Raw genomic sequence first — 12,157 nt, 5'->3', positions numbered from 1 at the left:
ATAATAATTTAATGTAATAGTAAAATTACGTAATAGCTAACAATTAAAGTCAATAAGAAATGTAAAAATAAAAAAATATAATTAAAAACAATTAAAATTTAAAAAATGAAAAAGAAAATTTTAATATTTTGTATTTCTAAGCAGAATACATCATGATAACATTAAGATAAGGTTAAGGTGGATCGTAAATGGTTGATTTGAAATGTTTTTGATGTCATTTTGATGTTTAACTCGGTTAAATCTGACAATGCAATCATGTTTAAACGGGCTGTTAAATTAAAAGTCGTAGATTTGTATAAAACGTTTGTACTTCGAAGATATTCTTAAAATTTGTCAAATGATATAATTAAAGATCAAAATACTTTTTTTAAGATCTACGATTAAAATCTATTAACCAAAACAAAATATGATTTAATGTTCGATTTATTACTTCCCGTGAGATTAATGTGACTATATTATTCGTGCATCGTGGGGTTAAAAATACGCGTGACTTAAATTACGTCACGCCACAATTTCGTGGTCGCAATTTTCCAAGCCATCAGATGATAACTTTCCGCACGTAACATTACGCAATTATTTTTATCAAATGTATTTTCGAGTGCAATTGCAATAGGTTTCATTTATATACACATCCCGCTTAAATATTTGTACATACTCATTTTTCTGCAAGTAATTTACTCACGTGATTGGTTCATGTCATGATGTTATTCGCCACGATTATCACAACGATAGTTATTTTTCCTGTATTATTTTTATGGAAAAATGTAAATGTTGGGAATAACAAAATAAATTCGCCTCGTGGACAATATCGGGAAAAATCATCAGGGAGAACGAAGATTTGGTGCTAATAACGTAGAAAACCGCAAACGGATGGACTAGAAACGGTATGGAAAATATAGAGACGACGGGGGCGGAAGAGAACATCAAAAAAGCCATTCATTTTGACATCGATATTGCCGCTGTTTTTCCCTTTTTTTATAAAGTCAAAATAATGCGACTCTGATCGCGCCATGGTGTGCTCAATGAAACGACACAATATTTGAACCCGCGCGCGCGCGCACGTCCCCGACCCCCTGCAGGCTACGCTCCTCCATTGCTAGACAAATATGCTCCAAGTCAACATTCACAGTACCGAATACAGCTACGTCTGATTGTGTTCTCTGCCGGGACGGGGGTGAAAGAAAGACAGACGCCCCGTCGTGTGCTCACGTGTACGCGGCATTATGCTCGTCCGCACGTCGTCGATTTGAGAATCACGACTATCACATCGCCACGACTCGAAGAGTGTATATAATGAGAATTAAAGCGACGGAATTCTCTTCGCTATTCAAATCAAAATAATAATTTAAATTTCAATGTTTTTAATATATTTGTTAAAACGTTAATATCTGGCACTTGCAAAATTTACAAATCTCTCTGGTAGCAAAGTATACAGTATATTTTTATGCCATTGATTATTTATCTTAATATTTTATATAAATTTTAATTTAGATTTTTAGGATAATTATTCGATCAGATAATGTTTTATATTATTTACAGACAATTATTTAGCTTTTTTTTACGGATTGTTTGTTATTATATATAAAATTATTTTATATATTATTTGAGAATTAATATACAGATCAGTTAAACCCAAAGATAATAATCAGCATATAAAAATTCAATTTTTGTTTTTAAAATCTCCATAAATCTATTTTCAACCTATTTTCTCATAATTGAACTGGAAAAATTATTTGAGAATATAGTTGACGAAATTCTCAAAAGGAAACTAGCAAAAACGGCACTGATAACAGTTTGCTAAAAGATAGGTGAATATCGCTGACTTGATTCAATCAACAATATGGTAATCCTTGCTCGATGACAAGATCGTCCCGGTGGAACGCCGTAAAAGCCAAACAGAAAACCGCCCCGCCGGTCGTTTCGGAAATTAAGTTCCTTCGCCTTTGGCGCCCGAGTCCACGGGGATCTAATTATCAGTTTGGGAACTTTCGAAATTAATAAAACTTCGTCTGCGCTCCGTTCTACCCACCCTTAGACGCTCTTGTTATATTACTCTTGGAAGTAAAACCGACATCCTTAGAGCCGAGGGTTCAAGGAAGAAAACGTAGAGAACGAAGGAAGAAGATTGGCGAGGGGGTTGCTTTGGAGGAAAGGACGAACGTAAAGGGTAAGTTAAAGGGACGGCTGAAAATTTCACGGGAGTTAGTGGGGATCCTTTTGACTGTGAAAGGGGAGGATCCACGAAGAACGTGAAAAAGAGGAGCAGATTTAGAATTTACCAGTCTAATGCGATTCTCCCCACGAATCTCTTTGGAAAAGAAGTTTTTGAGATATGTTTACGACTCAATCTTTTTGCTGTATTATACTCTAATCAAGATAATAAAAATATTATCTTCTGTCTTTTAAGATATTCTAAAATATGTATTAAAGAAGTCTCTAAAAAACTATTTATGATTATTTACTTATATTAATGCTATTAAATATCTGCCTATTATTAGAAATTCAGTTTGAAGAAAAGATAATGTCAGTGATGAGTAAACACTTTCTTTTCAAATTTTGGGAGAAAAACTATATTTTCTTATGATAGATTTATGAATCTTATAATTAGTATATTTACTTACTCGTAAAATCTAGTTATTTAAAAAAGGAGTTGGTTTTTCACGAGTGTATAGGAATAATGACGGTACTAACTACTAAAATTTTATTAAAAAACAGCTTTAAAAATTAAAAAACAGAATGTTATAATAAATTAAAAAAAATTTTTCAAAGAAATATTTACGTGACAATTTACATGTGCAGTGCATTTATTGCTGCACATAGATTATCAATATAATAATTTATGATATAACTTTCAACTATTATATTCCTATTGAAATTTATTTATAAAAAATTCTTATTTGAGAAAAAAAATATTATTTATTCATTTTTCGTAAATAACTCACATAAGTCAGCTTTGAATCGCCGTTAAATTGAAGATTATATATATAGCGAATGAAATCGACATATATAATCGTTTTATTAGAAAGACTTATAAAGGTGTCTGATAAAATCGTCCTTGTCCGAAATTTGTTCATTGACGCTTAAGTGTGAGATTCGCGTCTCTCTTTTCGAAATGTTTCGAGTGATTGAAAATCAAAGTAACGTCTCTGTAGCGATGACGTCGAGGGTCCTCAACTCGCCACGTGGGACATCCGCCTCCTTCCGTTCTTCATTGCACTCTGGGTCACGCACAACGCGCGCATACACAACCCGCCGGAGTTCGGCACTCGAGAGCTCTGGAAGTAATTCGGTGTCACGCCAAGCTGCGGTTTTACATCGAAACTGGAGTGTCCCATTGATACACTTCGGCTGTCATTATGCCGCTCAACGAGCGTCCCTGTATCTTCTGCCGATATGTGCAATTCTCTGTACTTTGAAATTTCGCCAAAGTGCTGCATATCAATACTATTTCTACACATATTCCATATTCACACATTTCGTAATCCGTAATTTTATAAAAGCAACAAATATTTTAATTTAGTTGCGACTTATGTTTGCGCGCAATGGATATAACAGCGTAACTTTATAATAATCGAAAGTATTATACAAGTAGACGTAACTGTTCATTTTCATTAATTCTGTTATAATAAAAAAATAGCATTTATATATTTTGAAAAATAGTTGGCAGTAGTGTTGCACCCTTCCTGCTAAAGTTTTCAGCAACAATATTAATTTCATGTTAATTAATAACTAATAATAATTTTTTTAATAATTTTTTAATTTAATAAAAATATGTAAATATAAAATACGTTTAATTAAAATGATGCATCATTAGTTTTGCTATACTATAGCTTGCACTCCCTCTTTTATTCAATTACTTGTAGAAACTATAATATTGAATCATTTATACGTTCCACCTTTCATATACCCTCATAATCGATCGTTATCAGTACACGCTAGAACGGTCCTGTATATCTGGGTGTCTATATCGTGTTGTAGGAAACCAACGATAAATCATTATTCAAATCCTCGATAAATTGGGGGTAAACCGAGCAATATGTAGCGTTTAGCCGGCATTATTCGCGACCCTTGATCGCATCGGGGATACCAAAGACAGAATAACCAGCTTCCCTCTTCGACGGGATGTCTCTTTCTCTTTCTCACCACAATGATCGGTATCGAGTGGGCACAATGAGAGATCCAGTGGGGTATGAAGCACCCTACGACGTCGGTGCACATTTAACGCATCCGACCACCCCCCTCGATTGTCTATCTCGTTCTCTCTTGCATAATGGTACCATTTCCAGGAAGGGTGCTAAGCCTCGCTGTCGCTCAGGATTACCGACTCTGATTTGCTCGTCGACTATCGCGGCGAGTTGGCGTTGCTTCTGCATCCGGGGCCCCCGAAACTGCTGCGGCCCCCGGGGGCAGCACGCGACCCGCGGACTCCCTCGTCTCAAAGACCACCAATCTGGACAATTGTTTTCCTGGGGATAGGCGATCGTAATTTTTTTCTTTTGCTTGATATAATCTTCATTGCCGAGGGGGTTAAATTTTATTTCCAGGGAAATGTAAATGAGATAAATCTCAATTTCAATCGGTAGAAGCCTCTATTAAACATCATTTTATAAAAATACATCAAATAGCTAAATGGCATTTCTTTCTAGACATTTCTAGTGTGTTACAAATTATTGTATATTTTTTAATCAGATTTAATTTTTTCAATGTTAAAAAATTATTTCTTTTTATCTTATATGACTTTCTGTTTTAATAATAGCTTAGATTAAGAAATACTTATTCATTATATCAATCAATCTATCTCTCGAAACTTTGGAAATTATTAACAATATTTACACAGTTTTAAAAAGACATCTCTACCTAGGCTCCGTCTGGCTCAATCTTTCTTTCCTTCTCATGCACGATAGTCTGAAAAAAGGCGTATCAGAAAAATGCAAAGAAAATAAGAGAAAAGAACACTTCTACTTTGTAGAAGCAAGAGCGGTGAAAACAGTTAGTAGAGAATCCGAGAGCAAGAAGGAAATTAAAATTCATGAACACTTCAAGCAGAATTAAAATTCATGGTGGAATTATCGCCGACTCCTTGAAAACAAAAGCGTGCGATTCAAGTTAGGTACACATACTAGCGAGTCATTCATGGCAAGAATTTCGCGGTCGCGAACTGACTTTTTTTCCATTGACAATAGCTATCTTATATAATAAAATTTCTTATTTTCTGCTTTTAACTTTCGTTTTGCTTTCCGTTTGCTTTTCTTCTCATTTTTAATTCCTACATCCTAATGTCTTATCATTTTGAAGATTCTTTCTTCGTCCACTCGGTCTGTGAACAACGTCTTGGCTTGATCCTTGAATGACCTATCAGATGAGAATTGCTGTCTTGCGCATGAGAATGCGAGGCTCTCTGGTCCAGAGGCCACTTCATTACCATCCGAAAAACCGGTTAGCTCGATCTATGCCGTAGCCTACGGTACCTCGCTACTGCTATTGCTGAGGAACAACTCAAAGTGCTTCCGTCTGTCGTATTCACCGTTAATTAAGTATTATTGCTTAACTTGCCATTGTCTTCGCGTTACGTTTTTGCGTAAATTTATATTAACGCTAAAAATATTCTTTGAGTAAAAGTTACATAAATAATTATAAAACTCTCTTTATTATTAAAATAAAAGAATAAATAAGAGATCTAAAATATTTTGTTAAGTTTTACTCGGAGAGTTTTTAACATACAAAAATAAATTTCGCGCGATAAAAGTTTTTATATATTAAAAAATAGAGCATTTTGATCTTTTTTAACCTTAAAATTTAATAGATTTTGTATTATTATACATGGCAAATCTTTCTCAGGTTATTTTTTAAGGATATCTCTTCTGCGGCGACCGAAAGAGCACTTCCCATTTTCCATAAAGTAATCGCGTTATAATTAAGGACATATATACATTCGTCAATTATATTATTGTAAAACAGCGTGAACTGCTTTCGAGGACCGATGGGACCGGAACTCATGCACTCAAGGTATTCGTGAAATCTCACGGACAGATACGAGATGGGAGGCCATGAGAGGTCGAGTGTCGTTCAACGATGAGAACAGCGCGGCAGAGTTACTCTCCGCCTCTTTTTCTCTATACGTGCCCGGCGTTGGATCTTAGATAAATAATAAATATTGGCGAAATCTCGAGTAAAATAATCATCGCTATCTCGAGATGGTTCACTTACTAGAATCTGATACATCCGCGCATACGAGAAAATAGATCTGTGTACACTCGCGATTGATACACACATATGTTTGTCTTATTTATCATTATACAACTACAAGAGCTTCATTTCGTGAATTAGTTTCGTTTCATTTACATCAGATGTATAAAATCAATTATTACATATAAACAAAAATAATATTGTAATGAAAAATTAAATATTTTAAGGCTCAACGTTATTTTGATTTTAAGCGAAACTTAAAACTCTCTCTATCTCGTTTTAAAACCGAAAAAAAAACAGGGAGAAAGAGAGTTTTAAGCCTCGCTTAAAATTAAAGTGTAAGTAATGTTGGTGTAACTGGGCCTAAGATACATATATTTTTATAAATAAACTTAATATGATTCTTAATATATGATTCTTAACATATGATTCTATTACATATTTAAAATTATACTACAAAATAAAGTGATATGATAATATAGGATATGGTAACTATTATTTTAAACGTTGGCAAGCATTATTTTAGAGGACTTTACGAGAATAAAAACGTTTCGAAAGTCTCACAAAGCGAAAATACCTTCCGAGGATTAAAACGAGGCGACGATTGAATGAATATAGCACGTCCGAGTTTTTAGACAGTCTGCCATACGATTTTACTTCGTCTTGGCGCGGACTGCGTGGTTCTCTCCTTGTTAGCACTTAATTAACTTACCACCGGCCCAACCAGTCTCTGGAGATGAGACGTGAAATTTCCTCTCGCTCGTACTTCTCGTCACTCGAGCGACGAGCCTAAAAAAAAACATCCTACGCACACGGCGTAGCATCAATAAAACGCAGTACCGAGTCGCGCTTTTCCAGGAATACCAGAGAAATATTAATGAAATATTAATGTCGACACTTCGCGCTATTAGTGCCGACGCAAAAAGAGAAAAAAAGACTTGTGCATGATATCGTCGAACGGAGTAAAATCGTGAGTCTTTACAAGCCAGAATATGAGATGTAAATATTTTAGAGATAAATGACGTAGTTAATACAGTCATTTTTAAGGTAACTCGATAATGAAATAATTAAATGGATTGTGTGATTATTCATTTTTGGCTTGCAATTTAATCGCGCTTAAAATAATCAATTAAAAAGAGAAAAAGATTAAATTCATTATGCGAAATCCTTCTTTTTATGTATATTCTTCATATTTAAATAAATTCTGTTTTAATGACTTCTTGTTAATCTCATTTGATTGACTATATATATGCGCAGAATTAATAACTACCTCAATAAATACATCTCTTTCGTGAAGCATATAACGATGGATAGTGTAATGATTCACATCAGTTCGTGTATTATCAACAAATACATTGTTTTCGCAAGATATCACGCGTAATTAGCAATAAACAAAACGGCACGTGTCAACAGCTTCAAAATTTTACTTATATAGACACTCGCCAGTTCTGTTGACAGGACGTACATACAAGCATTCTTCATTCCTGACAAAACTGGAGGAATATGACTGTTAGCTGTGATAACATAAATCGGTGACGACCGATAACACCGCAAATACGCATTACATTTTGGCGCTAACAACGCCAGTCGAACTAATTCGTATTTGTAATGCGTTACGATGCGTACTTGCACTAGCATCACTATTTGTACCATTATAGCGCGTAATTTGCGAACATTAATATTACACGTATCTTACACGCAACAATGTATTATCTAGATGATCTAATATTGAAAGCAGATTATTTCGTTTAACTATAATGTCTAAAATAGGAAAGAAGATTACAAAGTAACTTTTGTCAAATTGGTAACTAAGACCTCGCTAATAATTGCTTCACGAAAAGAATAATTTTGCTAAAGTATCTAAAAATTTAACTAGATACAGATTTTACAAACAAAAATTTAACTAAATACAGAAAATAAATTTTGTCGAACTATCAAAATAATTATGTAAGACGCACAAGCTAAATTGCTAGAAAAAATTAAAATTTTTGTAGCACTCTTAATCATGCTTAAGTTTCTTACACAAATTTGATAGTTCAATAAAATTATTTTCAGGTTTACATATATGTCTAAATTTGTAGATATTTTAATAAAATCTTTTCAACGTTTCTACCCTCACTTAAAATAAAATTTTCATTTATAAAATTATTTTAAATTTACTATACAGAAAGAACGATTTTGTTGAAAGATCTAAAATTTTGTTGGATATAAATTTAATTTTGTTAGGGTAGCAAAATAATTTTGTTCGAAACTGAAACTGATGGCAAGAATATCAAAATTTTTTGCTCATCATTTTTTATTTTTCAACATAATTATTTTGATAGATCTAACAAAACTTTTAAATTTATATCCAGCAAAATTAGATTTATCAACAAAACATTCTTTTCGTGTACAAAACCAAGAACACTCTGTTTTTGATCGCCTTCATAAGTTTAATAAACATTCTTAGATAATAAATTTTTATAATAATATATTATTTCAATTATTCTAATATACAATTCTCATAAATTTGGCAAACAAATTTGAAATCAACACAAAAAATATTACAAGGAACATATATCAGATCGATTTAACATGAGAAAAGTATAAATTTCACTTTTCTTAACTGATGAACTTGAATTTTTCATTTCTCAAATTTTTCTTGATTATGCAGTTTTCCGTTCAATAGTATCTATGCATGGATACTTTTTCTGAAATCTATATACATACTTTGTCAATCTCGATTAATAATGTTCTTGCCTATCCTTAAAGAAAATTTATCCTGTTAGTAAGTTTTTAAATGTTTTAAAAAAGTTATAGTTTATTTTCAACGGCTAAATAAAACGGGTGATACAAAACAACGATGCTCTCCTCTTCATTCGCATTGCTTAATTCGCTCTTTCGTTCATAGCGCGCGCACACTTTTGTGCTACATTATTGTGTCAACTTTCATATTCTAGATGAAGTCAGACGTAAATAATCTCTCGTATTCAAAAATATGAACAATTACTTATATAAGTAAGTGACGAAAACATTTTATCAACAACAAGTATATGTAATTTTTGGAAGGTAGGGCTTTGCAATCTCACATTGAATGCTATAAATTGAAACAAAAATTACACTGGTATAAATAAAATTTCGCTTTTAATTTTCTTAGCCGATGAATTTGAGCCGATATTCTTTTCATTTCTCGAGATTTTTCTTAATCATTTCCGTTCTGCATGATGGTATCTATGCGTGGACATTTTTTCCAAAGTCTACACATGATACTTCATGAATCTCAATGTAATTGATAGTATTCTAGCCTATCTCTAACGAGAATTTATTCATAATTTTTCCCGATATATTTCAAAAAAGACTTCCAATTTTATCAATGGCCAAATAATATATAATGAAAAAGAAGAGAGAAAGTACAAGATTGTTAAAAAAAATCAACAATGCACGTATATTTTATAGCATCGATGTTCATAAGTCTTGCGAAACGCGAGATGTGAAAATTAGATGTGAATTGATTTACCGTTTTCTCGACTTTGAAATTAGCAGCATGTCTTTATTTATCACTTCTGCTTTTTTTTTTCTTGCCTCGCTGAGATAGTCGACATGGCATATACAGCCCATGTGTAAAACTCACGTTCTTTCAACCTACATATAGACGAATGTCAGTGCATTCGCGAGAAATTTAGCAAGAATGAAACAATATAAACAATATTTTCTCATAAGATAAATGAGAAAATAGTCGACTGAGAAATTTATCAGTTTTATTTTAAATATTACAATCTCTCTTTTCTTTAAAAACGATTCTTTGCAGAAACATTTATGTTTCTTTTTTTCATAATTTTTAAGTTATTCTAATAAATATGAAAAATGATAAAGAAGAAACTGAATGAAGACAACTATAGAAACGTTTTTTCTGGACTGTCCTAACAAATTCAAAGTTGTGCATGTCAACAAGAAATGCAGATTTTGCATAAAAATCACAAGAGATAAGTATTAGGAACCAAGTTCGGCGGAAGATCTCGTCGACACTGCGCGGCGCGATTATACGCACGATTCGTACAGAAGATCGAGATCGCTTATCCGGAGGTCGAGCATGTAATCTGGTTTTAGCAGACGCCCGCGAAACGCTTTGTATTAGCCCTGCACATATAGACACGTTCATTCCGCGCGACAGAAGTTTGACGACAAAATATTTGTCGTTCAAACAGCACCCGGGTCCTGGAAGTCCCCTATGCCACATCCAGTCGCGGCGCCGCGACGCGGATTTCGGCAAGTATTTCTCTCTCTTCCTCTTTCTCTCGATCTCTCCTTCTCTCTCTTTCGCGTTCTGTCTCTCTACATCGCGAATGACAACAATGCCATGAAATTAAACGCAACGCCGTTCCTGACTTGCTACTCGGAGATTGAAACCATTATAATTCCAGTGAGTTCAGATTTCGATGATACAGACACACCAAAGTGAACTCAATGCTTGTTCCTAGTCCTGCTTGACAATTAGCGTAGGGTACTCAAAGGCACATTTATATAACAATTATAAATTCGCGCACGTATTCTATTTGTAATCAGTGAAATTCTTTTGCAAATTAAACAAATTTTCTCTTAGGGAAATGTTAAGATGCAAATTATTTTTAGCAGTTTAACGGATTTGTTACAAACAAAATCGAAGACTACATTCATAAACGTCCTCTTCGAAAATTTTATTCAAAATATTTAGTATATTAGTACATTATATAACTCAAAATATTTAATACATTATATAACTATATTTATGAGCCGATTGTTTCATCTTCAGATAAACTATTTGGTAACTTATCTATAATGAACAAACAAAAAATAAGAAAATAAGTGCATAAGAGAGTAAGCTGAAGTTTATCGAAGGATGGAAAAAATCAATCCAGCCTATATTGAGTAAAATTTTCTTCGGACAGAGGACGTTTTGGAATGTAGTTAGCATTATACTGCAAACAAAAAAATTGAATATTAAATCAATTATATTAGAAACAAAACCAATTACGGAAACATAAATGGTATTATATGAACTTCGAATATTTGTAACGATATAACGCATTAAACATTATTTGTCTGACAAAACTGTGTAAAACACTGATTATGACAGTAAACAGCTGCGTTTAATTTAAAGCAAGGTATAGCTATTACTGACTGTACTTAAGATAAAGATAAACCGCATAGAAACATCTGTGTAATTCTGATACCTAATACACATTGTACATATACTCTCACTTCTTTTATTATTATTTTGTTTTTCTGATGGAAAAATGTTCTATTCTCTCTCTCCACATGTTTTATCATTATTCTTATACGTATATATATATATATATATATATTACTTTTTATTTTATTTAATTATTATTAATCCATCTTTAAGTTTCTATATCGTGTAATGAACATAATTTATATTCCTTCTCTCAAATGTATTCAAATGATTTTTCTTCTCTTCGTTATCTTCATATTTAATTAAATAACTCATTGGCAAAAATCATTATCTCCACTTGAAAGTTTTTTTTGGCAAGAGGAAAAAAAATTGTATAATTTTTCTCATTCAAGCTACTAATAAAATTTTCTTTCTTTAAATTAAGAAAAATTTATTGTTTTAATTAATAAAATGTATATAGTATGAGAAATATAATTATTTTTATTTATCAAAATACAATGCGCTTGATCAATTTTATAGCTATAAAAGAAAGGATTTTTTTTTAAATGTTGATTTTTTAAAAAATACCTATCATTTTTATTAAATATGATGAATATATAATTACATTTGCAACAGTAAAAATTTGGAGATTTAAATTCTTTTGCCATTAAATCCATTTTTTTCCCTTTATAAAGTCTCCCTATATAAGTGTTTCAGCACATTTTTATAACGTTCAATTCGTAATCAAGTAACTAAGAAATATAATAATTCCATTATTTCATTTTTTTATTTCTAAATATGCAGACTTTTTCATTACTATTTAATTGTACAGATCGCTTCTAA

Source organism: Atta colombica, unplaced genomic scaffold, assembly GCF_001594045.1.
Source record: "Atta colombica isolate Treedump-2 unplaced genomic scaffold, Acol1.0 scaffold277, whole genome shotgun sequence".
NCBI lineage: Eukaryota > Metazoa > Arthropoda > Insecta > Hymenoptera > Formicidae > Atta > Atta colombica.
This window is presented reverse-complemented; position numbering follows the sequence as displayed.